This window comes from Xiphophorus maculatus, chromosome 3 (genome assembly GCF_002775205.1).
Source record: "Xiphophorus maculatus strain JP 163 A chromosome 3, X_maculatus-5.0-male, whole genome shotgun sequence".
In the NCBI taxonomy this organism is placed as follows: Eukaryota; Metazoa; Chordata; class Actinopteri; order Cyprinodontiformes; family Poeciliidae; genus Xiphophorus; species Xiphophorus maculatus.
The window spans coordinates 18,086,925-18,111,043 of record NC_036445.1 but is presented as its reverse complement, the minus strand read 5'-3'; the positions used below and the strand labels follow the sequence as shown (position 1 = coordinate 18,111,043).

The 24,119-nt window shown below is 36.9% G+C and overlaps 1 protein-coding gene across 2 annotated transcripts in view; it reads right to left on the bottom strand.

The window, feature by feature from the left end:
• Window positions 1–24,119, bottom strand: part of LOC102232652 (small conductance calcium-activated potassium channel protein 2-like) — an 85,094-nt gene that overhangs the window by 38,834 nt on the left and 22,141 nt on the right. The window lies entirely within an intron of this gene.

The window sequence follows — 24,119 nt, the reverse complement described above, 5'->3', positions numbered from 1 at the left end:
AACACAGAGATTTTTAAAAAGCTTATTTCCAAAGAGTTACTCTTGTTCATCGCTTTTCTTTTTCATGTATTGTTTGTGTGTTGAGAGGCATCGACTGTTTAAAAAACACCAACAATGAACGTTTGAGGGAAAAATAGAATAAAACTTTGGATTACAAATATAATTTTATTCATCTGTATTTTTTTATTAATTGCAAAACTGAGGTTTTATTTAATCCCAGAAGATGACTGTACCATAAAATTGTCCCCCTGTTCATATGTCATGCATCAATATATTTTTGTTAGGTGATGGATAGTAGAAGTGGAGGTAGGAGAGGAGAGTTTTGTATAACAATATTTCATCCGTGGGGACCTCTGAAATAAAAAAAATGTGCTTGTTTTAAAGCAGCATGGGGATGAATTGTATCATAGGCAGATGACAAGTCTATAATTATTGGTGTTTTAAATGGTTAGCAAACTTTGCAGAGTTATTTGTAAGATGATAAAACCTCACCAGCAGAAGAACAAATAACTTTAAACACAACAAATTAAGCATTTTAAAAATCATAGGTCTACATTTACTTAAATCCAATGTAGAATAAGCTAATTGCCAAGTACTCAGTTATAATCTCTCCTTTAGCCAAGTAAATCTCCTGGCTCTTTTACTTGACAAATAAATTTGTGTCAAGGGAACATGGTGGATCGCAGCCAGGAGGAAAGCTTTACCCTGCTACTTTTCTTGAAAAACAGATATTAGCTAAAAAAAATTTCAGTGTGTGTGAATATCAAGCTTTACTTCTGTAGATGACCCAGATTTTGTGCACATATGTTTCTACCTTCCCTGTAAATTAAAGGCTAATATATGTGTCTTATCTGCAAAATAAACAGTCATATGTTTAACACACACTTACATCACATGCTTACTCATTACATTTACCACAACTTTCATTTAGACTTCCCCTGCAGGAATAGCTTTAGAGAGTATTTCTTGTTCATTGTCGTCCTCCAGAGTGAAATCAAATTTCCGGCTTCACTACAAGCGTTCCTTTAATTGCGGTTTTCCCTCCATGTTTGTGGATATTTCGTGTTCGTAATTGCTGTGGTTACTCTTGATATTGTCACCAAAGCTGCTGTTATAAGGAGGTGGTAAGAGCAGGTTTTCAGAGAGGAGGCCCTCCCTCCAGGAGGACCTGACAGGAGCCGGGGAGAGGAGAGAGGGCAGGCGGGAGTGGGGCTGATGAGCAGAGTGCAGTGGAAGTAGATGAGTGAGGAGTAGAGGAAATAGAGAGATAAAGATAGGTACAAGGGGATATCAGGGAAAGGGAGACATTTTGGTTTGCTTCTGCACTTAGAGGCAAATGAATCACAAAAATCCAAACTAGTTGGACTGAGTCCTATTTCATCCTTTCCAAACACTCCATGGCAGGGGGTAGGCATATCACAACCTTTTGTAATTTAATGGCAGGGGGAGGGGAATGAGAAAAGAGTGTCCAAAGTGGAGTATTTCAAACAAAGCTAGAAAGCTGATGATAAAGAGGAGTTTATTTTTTAAGAATCAAAGTCAGTCGAAGCATAACCAATAACACAGCACATTAATGGCATCAGACACGCTCCACAGTGGAGCAAATAGTTGCCTTGTAGCAAGAAGATTGAATCGTTTGAAGGCCAACATGGGGTCTTTCTGTAGATTTGTTTGTCTTTTATCTGACCTGTACAAAATGTATTGACATAAATGTTCAACATTTTAGATCAATCAAAATGTTATAATCATAAACTGCAATGCTTCAAAGATTATTGTTGTGGATGATAGGGGTAAAGAGCAAATCAGAGAAGGAAAACAGAAAGCTGGGGCACCGTGAGAGAAACAATAAACTCCCCGACTGTAAATCAGCCAAGTTTACCAGCTGCCGTCCAGCCTGGAGAAACTGCCTTAGCTCAAACAATTGCACTTTACCTCATGATTCATCTCAAGGACTTTGAGATGAAGGGCTTTGAGGGCCCACAAACATTTATTTAGGAAAACAAAACAAGTCCAACAACAGGTCAAGCAAAGCAGCAAGCAGACATGACGCCTCATGTGTCCAAGCTGACTGATCGGTTTCATGATGAGGCTGAAGCTTCTTCAAACCATCTGTGGATATGAACACTTGAGGAGTTCATCATCTTGCAAAACCTGAGTGTTTTGTTCAGTGTTCCCTGTGTGCACACACATGTAGCGCAGCCTTAAACAGGAGCCATTGTGTAAGCCGTCATTTGAACCAAGGGTCAAATGCTGGCTGTATTCCTTAATGATGGCAGAGAGGGTGCATTTGCATGTTCCTGTTTGTGTGTGCTATACTCTGTGTGCCCGAGCGAGTGTGAGAGACAGAGTGATATAATGTGTGTGTGTCTGTGTGCAGATCCAACCTCGTCATGGTGACTGTTGCCAAGGCGACAACATCAAAGAGCAGCCAAGCTTAATTAGGATCCCCAGTGAGAAAGAGGGAGTCAAAAAGTGAGAGAAGCGCAAGGAAAGGTGCAGAAAGCGGAGAAGTAAGAACAAACGCTGAGGTGCGCATTTGTGAATGAAGAGGGGACACAACTGACAGGTTGTCTAATACTCATGGTGGAGATTTGCAAAGGTTGGCGTGTGTCTGTGTGTGTGACAGCTCATACTTTGGCAAGGAAGGAAGGAATTTGTACGATCACATTTGAAGATAAGATACTTCGTTCAACTTTTACAAGTACACTTTTTCCTCATTTTAAAAAACGGTTAGTTCATTACAGCACAATCCCCACTGTAAGATGTCGTACTTTGTCAAAAGGCTTTGACTGGATTACGATGCTGACAGAATGATAGTTTGGAAACTATTGAAAATTAGACGCAGACAAAAAAAAAAAAAAACAATAACAAAAAAAGCCATCTGAACTTCTTGTTTTCATTATAAGATGTCCACATCAATAGAACTCTAATTACTATCCTTGCTGAATTGCTATCACATCTCCCTAAAAGGTGCGGTACATGCGTATTCACCTTGCTTGAGTCAATGCTTCATGGAACTGCTCTGCATTTTACCCCAATTAAAGCTGTGAACATCAATTTTCAAGTCTTGCCACAGATTCCCAAATGGATTTAAGTCTGGGGTGTGTCTGGCTGTTGTCCCAGCTTTGTGTGTTTTGCAGCCTCTCACAAGTTTTCTTCCACCACTGACCTGCATTGAACTCCATCCATCTTTCGATGAACTCTGACCAGCTTCCCTGTCTCTGATGAGAAAAAAGCATCACCACAGCATGATGCCGTCACTACCACATTCTACAGGGTTAGTTTTTAATGACACAGTTTTCCACAAGTAGTTGTTTTGCAAATTTCTGCCAAAAAGTTGATAAAAGCTGACTGGACGCGCCTTCTTCTTCTTCCTCATGTGTGCTGTGACAATTTCTTTCTTCGTTCTACTCTTCTATAAAGGCTAGGTTTGTGGAGACATTAAATGTACTTGCTTGTGTAGTAGAAAACTGATACAAATGACTCAATTATTATTTCTATAGACATTTTTGTTTGATTTCCTTTCAATTCATAGTGAAAGCAAGTGTCTAGCACAAAGTGCAAGAAACTGGTACACCCAAAGGTTACACAATGTGGGTGAAGTCACCGAGAACAAAAAGGGTTCAAGCAGGTGTGGTCAGAACTGTCTCTCTATATGCTCAGCTGTGTTTCTTTTACTGAGATAAGTTTTTCCTTTGTTCTTCATCTTATACTTGTGTGTTGTAAGAGCAGGATGCGGTGAAGAGTATAAAACACTGTGTAACTTGTGTCGGCCTGTGCTCTGACTAGTTCAGTGGCAGAGCCTTCGAAAGATGTTTGCCTTCAAATAAAGCCTTTAGAAGACAAGGATCGATCTTTCTCTAATTTATTGGAACAGTTTTTTCTCTCTTTTGATAACAAATTTCCACCACATTTGTTTATTTCAAATATATTCCCATTCATGCACCATGTTACATATTTACATGAGAATTTCTTTTAAAATAAATAGGCAGACGTATGAGCTTATTACCCCCCACCCGTTTTAGATTTTCTTTGTAAAAAAAATTTAAAACCATGTTTTATTGGTTCTGTCCAGTTTACAACTATGTATTGCTTTGTGATGGTCTATCCTACAAGATCCCAGTAAAGTACATTGACATTTGTGGTTGTGAAATGTAAATGTTAAAAGTACATTACAAAATTTTTTGCACTGCTTAAAATATTATTTATAAAATGTTTTTCTTGTTATTTTGCTTTTGATCCAGAAATAAAGGGCATGAGAATATCAAGGTTGAAATGTCAGCAACAATACCAGATTTGTTTTTAGCTAAAAACAGAGGTGGAAGACTTAAATAAAAGACTTGAAAAACACTTAATCTATATTTAGTTTCAGATCAACAACACATTTGTTTATGACTTAGAAATGTACTTATATTTCTATTTCTAAAGTAATGTTTGATACCAAAGTCAGGCTATTTAATTAACAGTAAGAACTGTTTGAACAGAGTGGCAAATGACAAGTACAAGAGAAAGACTGATGCCCTGTTTCATTAGACATTGAGCAGTGCTGAAACTCCACACTGACACTAGCAATTCATGATAAGAAATTTAAAGCCACTGTAATGTTAAAAGGGAAAGCTTGAGTTGTTTTGAAACAAGAATACTAGACGTATATATTTATATGTGACAAAAAAAAAAACAAGTTTCTGCGCCTTGGTTATGCATTAAAATCATATGCATATAAATTTGCACTCTATGTGTTTTTCCTTCTCCCAGCATCCTCCACTCAGTTTTTTTGTCTTCCACAATATGACATTTCTCTGAATCAGAGGGGAAGTGAGCCTCCTTCCAGCACCGCTAGAGGAAATAAGTGCTTCTCCCTTCCTTTTTCCCTGCGTCCTCCCCTCCTGTCCTGTCCTGCCATAGAGTCACGCGGTTGGTCCTTTCCTGGCGAAATCGCCATGAGGAAGGGATAAATAATTAAATTCCATTAGGAGAGTAATCTGTCATTGGGAGTGAGTGAGTGCCACTGCCCCTACATGAAGAGGGCAGAGGCAAGGGATGACGGAGGACTGCGTAGCAAAATTAGTCTCCAAATGGTTGCAAATGGTTATTAGTCTTCATCATCTGCTGATGAAAAATAGGATTTTTTTGCATATGAGCAGGAACTAGAAGAAAATTCTAGGCACATCTTAAAAAACTGCATAAATCTACACATAAAACATTCATGAACCACACAGATTAAACGCATATTATGTAAACATGTTTTAAAATTGTCACAGCGATGATGATTGTTAGCCCCTAATGTGCATACAGAGAACATCCAATCATACAAACTCTTCTCACAGTCCCACTAAAGCAGGATCTTTGCCAATCAAATGCTTTTCTACCAACTCTCACCTTCTCATTAATTTTCTGCAACCTGTCCAAGCAGTCAGCGTGGCAAAGCATCACAAGGACAACACAAGGGCAAAGCAAGCCAACAACAATCCACACATTCAGTCCTGAGAGAAAAAAAGAGTCACTAATTAACCTAAAGTAGATGCTTTTTAAACTTTCAAAGAAAGCTGCCATAGCTAGAAAAATCCACCTTCAAGATCCAAACCAGTGAACTTCCAGCTGTGGGCTAATCACCACTAAACTGGAGGGGAGCTTAGCTACCAATTTACAGCACAAATGTGTTTATTAAGTTGGCTTCTTCCTGTAACACTGCTTTTTAAATCATGTTATACTATGTTACATTTATCTTATCTCTCATAAAAAGTTAAATAAATAAATAAATAAATAAATAAATAAATAAAAAAAACTAATCCAAAAATCAGTTCCACAGCATGCACGCAGCTTTCACAAATTACTCGGGTATTTAAAGCTTTTGGAAAGTTAAAAAGCCAATGTACTTAACAAAACCACTAAAGACTGAGTTTATTTGGCAATAAACGATGAATATACAACTTTAACACCTATAAGGTACAGCTCAATTTGCTCTGTTTCTTTGAGTTAAAATGTTATTAAAAATTTATAAGGAGCGACTAAAGCTACAATAATTGAAAGCTGCTTTAGAAAACAGTAAGAAGCACAGAATGCATGCTGACTGCTTTATTTTACTAGAAAGGCTGCATTGTTAAGAGAGCTAATTTTTCACTTTATGCAAAAATAAAGTAGAGGAAATTAAAAAGGATTATTTTTTTAAGCTCTCAAAGATACATTATGTCTGCATAGTGGTGGAATTGGCAGCAATGTTCCCTTGCAGAAAGAAGGTCCTGGAGTTTAAAACCCTGGCTGTTCTCCCTGTTCATTTTCAATTGGTCTCTCTAAATTGTCTTTAGGTACGAGTGTGTGTGCATGATTGTTTGTCCTGTGTATCTTTGTGTTGCCCTGTGATGGACTGTTGAGCGCCTACCCCGCCTCTTGTCCAATGACCACTGGAGATTGGCACTGACCGTACGAGGATAATCAGGTGTAGAAGATAAATAGTTTGATGGTCTAATTCTTTAAAAGTTAAATGTCAATATAGCACCTTAGACTTAGACTTAGACTGACTTTATTGTCATTTTGCATGCACAGGGTGTATACAAAAAGAAATTTCGTTGCATACGGCTCAGGACAGTGTTTTGAGCTTCCAATGTTGTGAGGTTACTCCAGAATAAAATAAAATACAGTATAAAATATGAATATAAATATAAAATATAAAGTGCAGGACTGACAGTAAAATGGAAGTTACTTAGTTCTGTACATGTGCAAGGTATGAAGTGGAGACCAGATTTTAAGTGCAGTCCAGTTAAGAGTTCAGCAGTCTGATGGCAAGTGGGAAAAAGCTGTTTCGGAACCTGGACCTCTATATACATCTGGATAAAAATGCAATGAATGATTTGAAAGAAAATATTTTTTAAGTTGTTTGCATTCTTTCCTAGTTACTTGATTGGTTTCTGGTCGCCTAAGTGTTCTAATGGTTGTATTTTTATATACGCAAGTTTTACAAGGAGTTTCAGTCGATGAAGATAGACTGAGGTTGGATAACAGTTAAATCAACTTGTACATGAAGAACAAACCCACAGGGGAAGAGAACAGAGATTTGGAAAAGAAGATGTGTCCACTTAATTTTAACAGGCTGTGACATCACAGGGCAGAAGGCTAGGGACAGGAAACAAAACGGAAAGTGAGTAAGACAGAAAGAGGACACAGTAAGGAAGAAAGAGACGTCAGTTGGAAAAAAAAGCAGACAAAATAAAAAGGGAGAAAAAAATGTGTGAAAATGATCGGCATTAAAAATAAGCTGAGGTGTCTACAGAGGTGAAGGTGTGAAGTCTGACAGGCCACTCTCCACCCACGGCATTTCCCCGTCTGCTCCTGCTGCCTGCTAGAGGAGTCTGCGACCTCTCAGTCTTTCCCTCTCAACAAGCCAGCCAACCATGCGTTAACCTCTAAAGCTTCCTCAGAGGGCCTTCATGTTTCTCATTCCAGATGCCTCAAATCATGAAGCCAGACTGAATGTTCTACCTCTGCAAAGCCAGCAACAAAGAATATTTTGCATATGATATCATGTGTACATGCACATATGCATCCAAACAGCTTACAAAACGGTGTGCATGTGCAAGAAAAATACATATCAAATCTCCACTTCCCACAGGAGGTAAAGGGGCTAACGCATGCTAAAGGAGATATTTACTAAAGGAGACAGTGACAAAGCATGAAAAGCTAGCACACACACCTTTACCCACACAGTGAGAATTCAAGGGAATGTCTGGGTCCTGTAGCATGGAAAGCCCTGAAAGAGGAAGGCAAAATAAGTGGGGCAAACCGAACACACACACACACCCCTACGCCCATACACGGTCTCGACACACATACCCAGATTCCCACACGGTGATACATATGAATATTCAAGGAGGATAACACACTTTTCCCTCACTGTAATTGCAGTTGTGAGGGAACACCCCGGTGGCTGTTTCTACGCAAGCAGGAGTACAGAAAGCGGGGAAGAGAAGTGAAAAGGAAGTGTTAGAAAGTGTGACAGATGAGGAAAAGATCACAAGTCAGGCGTGTACATGTGCTATGCAGGCTTGTTTTCAGGCAGGTCTAAAAACAGCAAGTGGAAGGGAGTGAAGAGAGTTTTCCACCAGTGGTGTCTGGAGACAAGGAATTTCCTTCATTCAGAGCAGATATGAAAGACATGCTGTAATCCCAAAAATGTCCTGGGGTAAATAAGACACACATGGCATTTGATAAATTAGCATTTCATGGAAAAAAACAGATGAATTGCTTCTTTCATGTCCAGAGTCAAGATTCTGTTATGATCTGCTGTTACATTTTGTCATCCTCTATCATTCACAGACCAAATCGAGCATGTATGATGCAGAATCTGCAGAGTATGACATCATTAAGTTACTGTCTAAGTATAGGCGTCTTCCTCAATGAGAAAAGACATCTCCCTTGCAAGACAACAGCTCACTTTGTTTTCTAATGCCATCTTGCCTTCCTCTGAGTGTCCATGAGTGCCAAGCTGCTGTCTTCTTGATCAATGGAATGCCTCTACAACTCTCCAAAAGTAACCAAATAACACGAGTCAGTAATGCTTAAAGTGCACTAATGGACTGGAGAAACATCCCTTTCTTGCACACTCTCTTTAAAAGTTTCTATTTGATTAATTTCAACATCAATTCAATTTTTGCCTTTCAAGTGCAGATTTCTTTCAAACGCATGAACTACAATGAATCATTTTCCATCAGAGAAGGTTTTTTTCTGTTGTTGCTGAGTTTGTTTCTACCTGTGAAGAAAACAAGAGAAGCCTGAGGTTGAGATGGCGGATAAGGGATTCATGCGAAACGCAGCACTTCAACTTCTTGGGCATGTGCAAAACACATCACAGATCAGAAGTATGTTTCTCAAATATACAGAGCTACTGGAAAGTGGTTCTTTGGTGTACCTTTAGCAATAATGAAACATTTTGGTTCTAAAAATACTTATACATATCGGACAAAGATGACTGCAAAAAGCTTTTTCAGACAATGATTTCATTTATTAAATAAAGAAAAGTGGCCAATTTAATCTCTTTGGAAAAAATGGCCAATCTTCTTAGATGATTTACTAACTGTGATTAGTCAGTTTTTTTTGGGAAGCTGAGTTCAGTTTTACAAACCACACCCCAGTCTGATAATTGCCAGAACTGTCGAGACAAGACTTAGTTTAACCTGTCTGACAACATGAAGTAGACTAAAAGATCTCGAAAAGCAACAAATCACATCCTGAAATAAACTGGAAACAATTATCTACAAATGGAGGAAGACATGGAGCAGTAATGAACGTCCTCAAGACTGGCTAACCTACCGAAACTACTCCAAAACAGCATCAATGAGTAATCCAGCAGGTAAGAAAAACAGAGAAGAGCATCTGAAGCACTGCAGGCTTCAATTACCTCAGCATAGGTTCGTGTTCAGGATTCAACAAAGAAACTGGGTAAAAGTGACATCAATGGAAAAGACCACTGCTAACCAAAGAGAACAAAAAAAGCCTGAGTGATGATCACCAAATAGCTCCAGTAAAATCCCTGTTGTTTGAATATATTTTTGGGGATAAAAGGGGATGATATTATAAGATTTATTTCTTCTTTCTGCTGCCTTTCATTTTATTTATTAGCATGTTTTTTCTATTGTACATAATTGTTTTATTTTGGATGAAAATGAATAAACAGAAAAAAAGAAAATATGATGTTAGCTGTGTGATGGTCTGGGGCTGCTATGCTGCTTCAGCGCCTGAAGGACTTGTTGTACCTGAAGGCAAAGTTTCAAACATCCTTCTACCCTTATGCTCAAGCAGGTTAATCAGCAGGTCAATGATATAAAACACTACGACATGTCCAAACCTAAATCTTCTTTAGACTTTGTCTTGCAACCTTATGTGATTCATGCTCAAAATATTTTCTATGTTGCTAAATAAAAACAATTCTGCAAAGACGAGCAACACTGTTCTTATTTTGTTTGCTTTGTTTTAAATGCACTTTCTTTGTATATAACTTTATTCATTCATTTATTACACTAAGTTCAACAAAGTCAAACTCAAAGTCTTCTACGGAAAAGTACGAGTTATTGCCAATTATTGCAAATGTTTGATGGCAGCTCGTGCTATCAAGGGTAGCACCACCAGATACTAGGTTTCATAGAGTAACAGTGGATTGTTTTTATTCCTGAATAAATGATCTCATAATTTGAAAGCAGCATTTTGAATTGACTCTGTTTGATATTAAAATCCATTTGATGATCTGAAATGAGGGAAGAAAAAAATACAGAAACAAGACATCTGTAGAAGAACAAATGATTTTTCACAGCAAAGCACTTCTCTGTTTTTTCTTTTTCTATTAAATCAAGCCTTTGAACATTGTCTGGTTTTAGGCCTTAAAATTATCTCTCTGATTAGCCACTTGAATCACAACTGATTCATGATGTTTCACTATTCTGTCAGCTGTCGTCCTAATGGGTTTTGCCTTGATTTACCATTGACTAGAACCATATATTTCCCTTCTCAGTCTCCATTAAGTCTAAACAATTGCAGTCCATTGGTCTTGTAGTTAACTCAGTCTAATGGAAAGAGGTTGTTCAGATAAGGCGGTGAATCACAACACCCTGGCGATACGTTAATGCTGGTTCCAATCATCGCCACGAATTCCAATAAATACACAAATACAGACAATTACTGAACCCAAATGAGTCACCAGTGCTGCAGTGGCGCCTCACAACAATATGAATGCACCGTTGTACAAGCAATCATCAAACTTTTTCTTTTAGTACAAAGCAGTTTGCTAAGACAATGACTGAGGAACTCTGCAGAGCTTGAATGTTTCGAAACAGAAGCAATCCTAAATGTTTTCAGCATTTCAAACATTCAAAGCTTTACTTCACAAAGTAATTCTGGGTCTTTGATCTTATTCTTTATACAAACTTCACAGACAAAAGCAAAAATACTTTCAGTAAATTAAGAGGAAGGACTTTAATCTCAGCAATGACTTCAGTGTTATGAATTTTGTTCAACTGTATGAATGTATTGATCGCGGTGCTGAACAGATCAGCTGATAACAGCAGTGCTGTGGTTTGTTGGAGCACTGTCTGTGATTTTATTTCTCCCATACTTTTATCTTTCATCCAGAGAAACATGCGGCAGAATTTTTTTTAAAGTTAATTTCTAAAAACTGCAAGTTATTTGAGTGCTTCATTATACTGTACATGATGCACATTAGTGGTTGATTGCACAAATCTGGTTTTCCTAATAATCTATTAATTTCACCCTTTAAAGTACCATTCATTGGGAATGAGTGACTACATTGGCTGCTGCAGCTCCCCTAAGTGCAACGGTATTTGATTGCGTTCAGAGCTAATTTATCAATGAGTCATATCAAAATAAACTGTAAAAATGCTAGCGTAAGACTATTGCTTAATAAAGTCTAGCTGTATGGGTTGAGTCAAACATAAATGGTAAACCTATACACTTTTTAGGCAACCCACTGAAATTGTAGAGATTTTGTTGAAATACCTAACTTTATATTATAACAGCATGTTGCATTTAAACAACAGAAACGTACATTGGGACAAAGTATCTGTCGCTGTGAAAACATCAATATCATTGGTTCGTAAGTTAGTTGGGACACAATGCAACAACTAATGTCTAATTTCCACAGTACACCATGAAATATTAATTAAAAGTCGTGCGTTAACTTCATGCACTTTTTATGCCAAGATACTAGGCAGCTATATTTGGGCTGCAAAACAGCAGAGAAACACTATTCATATTTTTTTTCATTTCTCACAATTTCCACATCACTATTTGTGCACTTGAGCATTTTTGCTTCAAGAGCAATCAAAGTCTATCTAGCAGGTAACACTATATCATTAGCAGGCAGAATATGGCAGAATATTAGTGAATGGCAAATATAATATCTAGCCAGATAGAGCACCCAAAAAAGTCCCTTGCAACCGCATACATTAACACTGCAATGATAACTGTGATTCAGTCTATTGTGCAGCTCTAATATACAGGTGTTGATGGTAATAATTTTAAAGCTGCATCAGACTCGAACTCAATGTCAAGAGATTAATAGTACTAAAGGCGTCAAGTCAATAAGAGGGACAGAAACTCTTAATCAGGACCGCTTTAGTTAATAGTAGTTCATTTGAAATTCTAACATGTAGTTAAATAGGCTCTGATTAAACTTAATGAAACTTAATGAAAGTACTGTGACAAAATTCTTCAATTACCTGCTTTGATTTTGCTCATCACCACAACCACAACTGGCACAGTATAACAAAAGAATACATCTAATATTTGTGTTTTATTTGTAACAACAATCAATTATCAACACTGTTGATGGGCGGATGATTAATATGCCGAAATGTTTATGGCAAATTAGATCATTTACAGTCTTGCCAAAGATTTTATCTACTTTCTTTCCCTTCCTTTTGTCATCATCGACAACAGTCATCCCCTGACATTAAATCCACTAATACTGTTGTCATACGCAGTAGGTAGAGATAAACAATCAGCAACCGCTGCTCAACTCTGCAGTAAAAGATGGATGGACTCAAAAATGAGTCATGCAATTCATATTTGTGTTTAAAAGTCTGAATATGTGTACTACTGTGTTGAGCTCAGCTGCAAATAATTTCTAAAGACTTCAGAAAGATACAAAATACAGCAAAAAAAGGTTAACAGTAACTGCAGGGACTGAAACAAACACTGTAATAGACAGATCTAAAATCAGTTTTGCAGTGGAGTAAGTCCGTATTATTTTATATTTGTCTAATAAACTTGAGTTGATTAGACAAAGCATCAGACCAGTGCTCAATGTCTCAGGTTAGAGGTGGAAAATGGCACCTGGATTAATTCTTTTAACATATTTGTGTTTTTTTTCTTCCTCTGATGAGCACACACTATTAAATAACAATTTTTGCAACTGAGTTAAACACACATTTACACCATTTCAGAATTAATAGATGACAGTTTAAGAGGGCTAGAAATGATTGCCATCCTCAGTGAATTTGCAGATAATAAAGTGCTAGCTACGCTCACAGGTCTGCACAGTTGGTCCAGTGGTTGCTCCCTGTGCATACATGGGATTTTTATCTGGTTCCAACAAAAAATAAATGCAAATTTGACTAAACAAGAATATAATTATTATTTTTTTATTTGTTGGTGACTGTATTTGCATAGCTAAATGTTCAGGTTGTACTCTTATCCTCTTGTCTACTGACTGCTAGTTTTGGCTAAAGGGCCACAGGCACACAAAACAGAATCAGGTGAGTTCAGAGATTTCATTTCTAGCAAACATGCTAGAAAAACAGATATTTTAAGTATCAATGTTCTGATGCACAATATCAAAAGACAAAAAATATTTCAAACGCAGAGAAACAAAAAAATGAAAAGGACATTTTATGCACACGGTACTACATTTAAAGTACGATTTAAACTAAATATGTATAGTTATTTTCCACACAAGGCAGAAATTACCCCTAAAACATTCTTAAGAAGCACAAGTCAAAGCTGATTGCAGTAGATATTTGTATGAACATTTTTAGGCACCAGGAACAAGTGAAATTAATGGCTGCTAACAGTCCTATTTTGTGCTTTCATGTATATTACACAGCAGAGGAGTAGCCACAAATAACCCCCCGAATAAGCACTTAAGAATGTGTAAACTTCTGCAAGAAGACAGTATTCAGTTAAGAAGCCAGTAAAGAAGAAACAAACTATCTATATTTAAGTCTGTAGTTACATACATCATATATTTATGATTTTACGCCCAAATGTCCTCAACAGCTTACAGAAATATATCTTTTCCACTCTTCACAAGCCCTCTCTGAGATCAGTATGATCTGTGGAAGTTCTGCTCAATTTCTGATTTCTGAATTTTGATTTTGTTCTGACCTAAATTATACCTCTAGTCCTTTTTATGTTTGGCTTTGGATATAGGATGTAGGAACCTTCAGCTGCAGCAAGTCTTGCTCATAGAAATCAGCATTTTATTTGAAATGCTAGGCTGTAAACACAATCAGTTTACAAATTCAAACAAACCTTGTTAGGTTGATGTGAAAAAGGACACAGAAAATATAAAGCATCATCCTCCTATAATATATTTGTAACCCTGTCTTCCTTATTTGTGTTTCGTTTCAACAATATAGGAAAAAATAAGGCCAGGTGAAATTAATGCTCCAGCTTCCTCTTGTTATAAAGTGGAGAATTCACAATTTGATCACTGCTTACGCCAGGCAACAATAGCTATTTTGGAAGTTAAAAATGTTTGCACTACAGCTCAAGCAGAATAACTACATTATTAAGATGTCTTCCTCATTTGATAGATCTGAAGCTAAAGATAAAACTGATGGCATTAAATGCTGTTCTGTGATGGTCAGTTGATCCCGTATGAAACAACAAACAAAAATGCTTGCTGTAGTAAAACGAAAAACCAAAGCCCAAGGAACATTTCCTGTGCTAATGCAGCAGAACGTTGTGAATTTCAGACATTATAGAAAATAGTGTGACAGCAGGCTTAGCAATTTTGGAGGAAGGAGAACGAGGAGAATGAGCAGTAGGAGGAGAAGAAAGAAGCATTTCATCATGCTGCTTAGCTGATGAAAGTTGTCTTCTTTCTATGTCACAACAAAGCTGGAACTTATGGTGGAGGAGCAGAAACCTCAGATTTTTTTTCAGAAAATTATGAAGATTGTGAAGAATCTTCATAATTTGAAGAAGTGTTCTTTCTTCTAAATCACAGTATCATGGCAGTGGCACTGTGATTGCAAAGATGGCTAAAAAAAAAGCCCAGGAAAACAACCAGATTTGTTGAGTAATAAGAAAGCAGTCAGGTCATGACTTCTGTCACAATGGGTTTAAGTTTTCCACCTCTGTGTTGATTGAACATTGTTGGAAGTGCAAGGCAGCTTGATTCTGGTGTACATGTAGATAGATTAACATATACTATTAGAACTTGATCAAATGCGCAATTCTCAGGTTAATCTTTTAAAATTTCTCTCATTAAAGATTAAAATTCCCAGACATTAATGAGGAAGCACCATTTTTCTTTTGTGATGTTAATAAGACAAATAAAACCATTGCAGTCAGTGAAGATAACCATTAACTGCTCACATTAGGCTTACAACTTTGAGTTTGGGTTGCTCCCCACCAGATTACACAAGAGCTTAAAGTGTAAAACCTAAAGCCTGGCAAGGAGGCAATTAAGTAAGCAAAAGATGCAGAGTAACTCAAAGAGAAAAGAGACACAATCAAACTACTTTCATGGTCTTTTACTTCTTCATGACACAGGAGTAAAAAAGAAGAGAGTGAGAGAAATTCATATGAGTGTTAAAGTACAACAGGGGCAAAGAAGAGGAGCAAGTGAGAAGCTGAATGCCGCGTAATAAGGGAGTAGAGCAGTCTAGAGAAAAGGATGTGGGACTCTACAACAAAATTGAATTGAAGCCCGATGGAGGAAAAGAGAGAAGAAATCTAATCTGATAATGTCGGAGGAGCAGCAGGCAAAAGAAAGAGGGAAGAAAGACGGAGAAGCATACTTCTGGTGGTAAACAAACCGTACTGAGATAAAAGACGTGAGAAGAGGGAAAGCAGAAAGGACTTTAGAGAGAGAATGAGCGAGAGTGAGAGAGGAAATGTAAATGCCAGCTAAACTTGATAACATCATTCAGATCCCAGCAACTGCTAAATGAATGTCTCATAAAAATACATACATGCGGTGTGTGTGTAATATCCTGCAACTTGGGGGTCAAAATGCTCAATGGAGTCGGTCCGATCTCTGAATGAGATATTTACTGAACAATGCCTTTCATTTTGTATGACAATGTTTCTCACAATGTGCGTCATTTTGTGCCTGACGAATCCAACAATAACCCATGCAACACACACATGCTGTTCAGCCATGAAGGTAAACAAGGGTGGAGTCAGGAGGGCAGGTGCACAAATGTCATAAAAAATGCATTGGTCTGAGGCAGTCTTCTGGGATGAATACAGTTTTAAATTTGCAAAGAGGTAATGAATAAATCTCAGGGACACCCCACTATGTCACCGTCAGGAAGCAGCTGCAGCATGTAATTACGTAGCTTTTCTATAGCTGTGATTATGAGAGGGTTGAGGAAAAAGAACAATAAGTTGAAGTAGTACGCATTATGATTTTGATATGGTGTAGCTTTCAATTACAGTGAGCAAAAGCAGTGGATTAAAATTGTTACACCTCATTGCATCCTGATTGCCCTTAAAAGACCTTTTAAACTAAAGAAAAAGCCTTTAATGTAGAAGTTTATTTCAATTCAAGTTTGAAGTAGCACTAAAGGTAGTAAGCATGTTGTACATGCATTGTACATACATGTACAATGCATGTACAACAAATATTTTTTTTATGTTTTATAGATTTAGGCTAGATTTTTTCCCATAAAAGTATTTATTTTTTTCTGTCCACTCATTTTCCATAAATGTATCAGTGGGTGAAAGACAGTGCATCAAACCACAGGAGAACAAGGCAGTTCATCACAGGGTCAACACAAAGCAAAAACACCAGAGAAGGAAAGAGAGTGAACCAAATTCAGAGCTTCTACTAACCACTAGCGTTTAATTAATTTTTGGAAAAATTAGAACCCAAAATTTGTAAAAATTAATGGATTAATTCACAAAAATATATGATCTATTCATAAAAAAGCACAATTTTGTGACAAAGTAAATGTTTCAAATTTGTAATGTCTAAATGAATACAAAATAAATAAAAGTTTGCATTATAACAGTTAGACCTTTGTTAGAAAATAAAAGCCATTATTCAGATTCAGACACCGAAAACACACTGAATGCAAATATTTCAGGATAGTATATAAAGGCAATAATACGATGTTACTTTTTAATGGACTCAATTTTTTAAACCTGTATTATCAATCATACACTTATGACATTATCAAAGCATATCATTCATTGAAACGCTGCAGTTTTAGTGAGAAAATCTTCCTAACACCAGAATTTGTTAAAAAAGAAAACTAGCAGCCAAAGCTAAAGCTGTAAACAAGAATTACCCTGTCAAGCTGTCACCTGCTGCTGTGTAGAAATGTGCACATATTATCACCTTCCTCACTCAAACGATTATCCAAAGTGATTTTAGGCTAAATCCCAACATCACCTCCCCCAACCTGCAGGGATTCCCACCTCTACGTTGGCAGCGTCGTCCCAAAGTCCTACCTTTATTTAATCAAAAGGAATTACTTATCCTAGTAAGTAATTCTAGGTAGAGTAGATTAACAAAAGACCATTTTGTATCTCTCTTGCCAGCTCAACATGCTCCCAATCTCCTGCCGGCATTAGCATCCCCATCACGTGCAGCAACCACAGTGGGCCTGGATGGATAATGGACGCTTTGTGTTAAAGTGACTTCGAACTTCATGAGCAGAAACGAGACATATTTTTAATTAATGAATTTGAGGCAGTTATTTTGTGTCAACACCAGGATGGTTGTCAGTTCATTAGCTTGTGACAGTAAAAAACACTGATTGCGATTTTTAACCTCCAGATTAATCACAAACATTTTAAGTGAATTCACCACATTTTAACTGATGAGTTGAGTTAAAATGTTCAAATGAACTTTCAACATGTAGACCTTATTTCTAGGTTTCTAGATTAGGTCATAGGTCAGGAGCAACTGGTGACAGACAAATCCTTTTTTATTAAATTTGTTTGCAACTTAGAAGCACAAGAAATAGCAGTTTTTTGCCTGCAATTTTGTGTTTGCTACCCTGAGGGGCTTTAACGTTGACAACACCGGATGATAAGTGCTTTAATTTTACAAAACACTTTAACCCAAACTTGATTAACTTAATTACTTTTCCTGCCTCAAGAAATAAGGAGTCGTTCGCAAGAGTAAGGAAAGTAAATAATCTGAATTTGAGGTGTAACAGGAGACTGTCGCATGTACGTACAGATACCTGGAAATTTATAAAACATAGCAACCTAGTGTGGGACTTCTATTTTCAAGAAGTTGTCTTAACTTAGAACATTTGCTTAATTATCTTCCTAATTACACTTTATTTTATTCCAAATTCACGTTTTCAGGGTTTTTTTTTTTATCAGAGTAACAAGTGCTACAAAGTGAAAACATTTTATAATAAAGTATGTAATAATATGGATTGATATATAATACTTATATACTTCAAATTACCTGAAGCTCTTTGATATGTAAAGTTAATTAATTCACCGTGTTCATTCTCAGCAGGATGTATTTTGTCCTTTCCTGTGACCATTTTGTGTCTGTAAACAAACCATTTTGCACCTGTCTACTAAAACTAGAACTAATATATATCAAACATACACATTTCTCATGGCCATAAGATATTTAATCTCATGGCAGATTTGAGGCCACGAGTAAAGAAAGAGAGTTACAACCACACAGACAGGAGTAGGAAAATGTGAATTGCAATCAATGTCACTATTTTAATATATTCCAATAATACCATTATTGGAATATTTTGTAATATTGTGCAGCCCTCGCTAACACTATGGTATATCAATTTGTTTTTCCTTGTAGTATTTTTTGTTTCAATTATTTTCTGATTTGCAAAGGAAAATGTAAGTTTACTTCCTGGGTTTTTTTTGTGACTTGTTGATAGTGTGGCATGTTTTCTTTGCAGATCGAATTAATCATGTGAAGAAAAAGCTAGAAAAAGAGTTATTTTCTGTTTTTTGGAACATTATTAATGACTTTTTTAACAGTGGACCATGCTGTGACAGTTTCTCCCACACTCTCTTGGTTAAACCTCAGCTGATTGTGCCCTAAAAATTAGGACTGAATACAGTTAATTCTGGATCAAAATCAAGAATAATTGTCCAATACCTTTTTTAGGGACATCTACAAGCGAGAAGAAATAAAGGGGAACTAGTCAGAGCACTGAAATATTTAGTTCTAAAGATTAGCAAGGCACCATGGTCTACCGGTAGAGTAATAACCACTCTGGGGACCTTCACTGGATCCCACGAGGCTCCCATGTTAGTCAATAAATTGTCTATGTGCATCAGCTGGAAATGGTTTCAGATGAGAACCCCAGCTAAATGACTGTGGTAGCATTGTATCAGTGAAATGACAAACACCACAATAAATATAATGAAGCATGAAAGCATTTCTGATTGATTCTTTCAGCCTTACAAGAGGTGAAGGCTGTGTGTGATGTGTGTGTCTTAGTTTCTGTGTATTAAATTGTGCTCTCTGTGGATATGGATATGTTGAATGGCAGTTTTATTATCGGCTCTACATGTATTTAACGTACAGTGTGTATCTATTTGCTGCAAGGCCATGGAGCCAGCTTTGTCGATCCCACCAAGACTCTCATTAATGTAATTAATTGGGTGGCGTCGACTCACACCTGGGTACTCGGGTCTATCTCAGCAACCTGAGGGAAAACAACACGATGTGAACAATATGGACACAGCTCAGATGAGCCTCAGATGGGCTTTGTATTTAAAATATTATTTTTTACAAAACAAAATAACCAGCTGCAGCACTGAAAAATCAGTAACGAACAGCAGCAGTAAACCTGTCCTGGACCAGAGCAAAAACTCACTTCTTTCAGGGTTGATGGTAGAGATTAACATAGAGGTGTGCCGATCGATCACAATAAGCCGATCTCCGTGAAAAAGTCTATGATCGGTGATCGCCGATCACTGTCTTTTGTTGCCGATGACCAGAACCGATCAAATTTATCTCATTTTGCAGCCGGCGTGTGCAGCTGATCTCCTCTTTCCTTCACTCTGCGTAAGCACGTGTCAACAAACCCTGTCGTGTGGAACTTTAACGCTCTGAGAGTGAATGGGGACGTTTGCGTATTGCGGCAAAAAATTACCTCAGGGTGAAGCACGTCAAAATGCATCAACACAACGAGTCTAATATGGCACTTAAAAAAACAAGCACTTAACGGAGTTTGGCTACGTCCAGGCTCAATGCAGGAAAACAAGTGGTGTAAGACGATGGTTCTGCTCTCGCTCTTGGACCGCCACTTTGAACTCTCACACCGATCATCTGCTTAAAGCTGCAGCATGTAACTTAAAATACATATATATACTTTAGATATGTATTAAAATATGTCTATTATGTTTAAATTAGGTGAATTTATTGAAAGATGCGTTTTCCATTTTGCCAGATAACATAGTATCATTTATACTTAAAGCAAATAATTAACAGCCATTTCAGGCGATCGGTGATTGGTGATCGGCAGTGATCGGTGATCAGTAGTGATCAGTGATCAGTAGTGATCGGCAGAGATCGGCCTCATGGATGATCGGTATCGGAATTGGCAGCAAAAAACCTGATCGGAGCATCCCTAATAAAGATGACTTCTTTTAACAATCCAAGGAAATGTCAAGTCTTATTTTGCAATAGCAAGTAAAGCTTCCCATCTTTGGCCTCAGTCTAAGAGAAGCTTCCAGTCTTTAGTACGAAATTAAAATTCAATTTTCAGTTTTCACAAGTACAAGACAAGTTTCCAGTTTTTTTTTAATCTCAAGTTCAATTGTAGGCATAAGACTCTGGTCTGCTGTTCCTATGTTAAGACTAAAAGACTTTTATCCTAACTCAAATCCACTTCTCCAGCATTTTACCTCTAATCCAAATTGTTTGCCTCAACTGCAGGTCAAGTTTGAAGTATTTTGCACAAAATCCATATTAGGTTTGAGGTATTTTGCCCAAGGTACAATTCACCTTATTTTATCCCGAGTCCAATTTAATTCTGAGGAATTTCATCTGGAGTCCAAATCAAGGATCTTGTCTTATATACTGAGATCAAGAAAAAGCTCCACTCTTCTCTTTCAAGTCCAAATCAAGGTTCTAGTTTTTGATCCCAAATCCAAATCAAGTTTTCTGTCTTTCATATCAACTTCAATGTAAGTCTTAAATCTTTTATCTCAAGCCCAAATTGTGGTGTATCTGAATACAGTGCATTACGGGTTAATGCTTTACGCAGGTTACGTTACAGAAAGTACAGTAGACCAATAGGATTGTGTGTGGGGGATCACGGGGTTGGACGTGTTACGTCTGGGAAGGCTGTTCAATAAAGTGGATAATAACGTCAAGACACAGTTGGTCCGCGCTGAATTATTCTCCTTAAACAGGAGATACGACACAAATCATGTCTAATGGTTTCATCCTGGTGAGCTTTCGCTTGTTGGATGCATGTCATCTAGTCCGCCTATAGCACTACACTGCCGTAAGCTATAAATTTAAATAGCAGTGTTTTGCCCCAGTTTTGCTGTAATATTAGTAATGCTATATTCATTACACAACATAGCATTTAATATTTGTCTTTCTGTTCAAATTCTTTTGAAACTATTTGTATTGTTCATGCAAAGAGACTTCTGTAAACTGCATTTTGCATATTCATAAGATGCAGGCTTTACCTCATCAGTAAAACAAATCCGGATTTATGTTCAAACAAAGTAGCAGAAATTCATTAACACATGTTAATGTAAATTCTGCATCAGTGGGATGGAAAATGCTTTTATTTTGATTAACGGAAGTCTCAAGTTATTAGAGGGGAAGCCCAAATCTCGAGTCTTTGTTTTGTGTGAGTCAAGTTCCCATCTGTGCCAATTTTCAACAAAAAATTTTGATGCTCCACGTTAGTCTCATTATCGTGGTCTAGTCAAGACATAACTATAAAAACATTAATATTAAATATCAGTAAGAAATGTCATTGTCTCTCATCCTCCTACCAATTCTTTTCAACCTGCCAGTTATGTAATCAATCCTGGTAAAATCATGCTACATTCATAACTGCACAAGTCAGTTTGAAGTCAACCAAGTATCGCAGTGATGCATCTAAATTAAGCAGCATCTGATCATAAACTGCTTTTTGTGTAGACTTTTCTTATACCACTTTGCAATAATGTGTCATGCTGCTAAATTTATGGTCACAAACACTGGCATGGGTAGAAAAAAATGTTTGCAAAAATATACAATTGGACACTGAGACAAATAAAGCCTGAAAGGGATGGAAATTTTTGTACTTGCTTTGAATTTGGACAATATTTATTGAGCAAAATAAAATTTACTCCGAAAAATAAAATGTGTTCGGTTTTGCAGTCTAGGTGGCTCTGATGCTGAAAGGAATTTGCAGGAAGCAAAGAGGGGAAGAGATAAAATGAGTTTTTTCCAATCCTATGTTGCCCAATATGTTATCCCTTTTCATTTTCTTTCTTCTTTTTTGTTTTATCTACCATAAATTACATAGCTGGGATTTATTTCACGCATTTTTAGTTGCATTGTCCCTGCAAAAAAACAACAACAAATGTCTCTTCAAGCACTGAAGCATAAGGAGAATACGATACATATTCCTTTATGTTTTTTAAAAGGTTTTTTTTTGCAGCTTTCAGAGGTAGAAAAGCTTCATTATAATTTTCCTCAGTTCTACTTCCTAATGGAACAGAGTTACTTAAAGCAGACTCCCTCACAAGTTGATTATTACGCTCACACTGCCACACTGTTAATGCATACAGCACAGTCGACTCCTTGGTTAAAGGAAAGTTACTCACATTTGGAGTCAGTTTAATTTATAGCTGGACAGAATAATAGAGAAAGTCTGATTGCGCACAAGGAAACACTTCTCTAAGCTAAAATGATAATTCTCTTTTATGAGGTTCTTGCAAAGAACCTGAAAGAGAGTAACAACCACTTCTGAAATATTGCTTGTGTTTGATTTAACGTCAAACCCAAGCTTTTTAACAACAACTGTGAAATCTGATCTGTGTTTATCTGACTGGTTTAATCTATGCTCATGAATAAGTATCATCTTCATAGCAAAAGAAATTTACGCTGTCACTGAGTGACCACTTGCACAGATTTAATCTATTTTAGGAGTCAATTAGTTATACTGCTATGTTTGTATGCTGATTGGAGACATCTTAGAATGCAATCATCATCGCTCTGTATTGACTCTATTAAACTGGAGTGAAATTAGAATTTAATTGAAACTATATGTCATTGTTTCCCAATCCTGGTGCTGAGGGTACACCGCATCGAGAGGAAAATGTTGCAGCAGTAGTTAGTCAAGAGGTTTTGCAACAATTGGTTAATTGTGCAATAATTTAAAGCAGCTATTGTTAAGCAAGGGAGTCTTCAAAACCTGGAGAACTGGCTTCCTTACAGACTGGGATTGGGAAACACAACTGAATATAAATTTAAATCTGTTGTGAATTTAAATAGAAATATCCCACTTAATTGGAGATTGGACCCAGATGTTTTTTCTTTGATTGGCTCTGATCTGTGATCTCTTCACTTAACAATAAAAATTTTTCAGTAAAACAAAATGTCCTAATTATAAAATTAAAACTAATACCCCCATTATATTTTGTGTATGTGGCATACATCTCAGTAGTGAATGAGGATAATCTGCCTTCTTACACATTTCTGAATGTATTCCCATGAATAATGAGATAATCAGCTAAGATAAATGAACAGAAATTTATTTGGTTGAAAGAAATTCCACGATACAGATCTTGTACACAAGCATATGGGCACTTCAACTGTGACAGCTGCTATGGAAATATGGGTCATTCAATCAATATTAGCATTACTTAACCTCATGTAACACTATGAAGATGTGAGTTCCTCACCGCTGATCTCAATGCCCATGCACTATTCAGGACAAGGCTGCATTAAAAGCAGAACACATTCATTTTCTTATTTTAAGACATGCTTAATGCCTGGCTGACAGTTCAACAACAGCTTTAGAAGATCCTCAATCAGCGACATATTTCTTCATAACTGTTAGGGAGATATACTTTGATACATAAATGGGATTTATGTTGGATTGAAATTCACTACATCCCTCAAAATACTATCAACAAATCCTTTTATGTGTTATATCTTTGCAGAAAAGCATAAAATCAGTAAAATAGGAATTGGCACATCATAAATCAAAGGAAATCAGAAATTGTCTCAGCCAGGAAATGTGAAACTGAATAAAAACTAAAATGTCTTATCAGAGTAACCAGGACTTTATCACAGCTGATTAAAAGTGGCAGTAAACAGCTTTACTGTATAGTTCTAAAATAAGATGATATTTGTTGTAATTTTGTGTAATGTTAATACATTTGTATAAATTAATCAAATCTGCTTTTTTGGTACATGG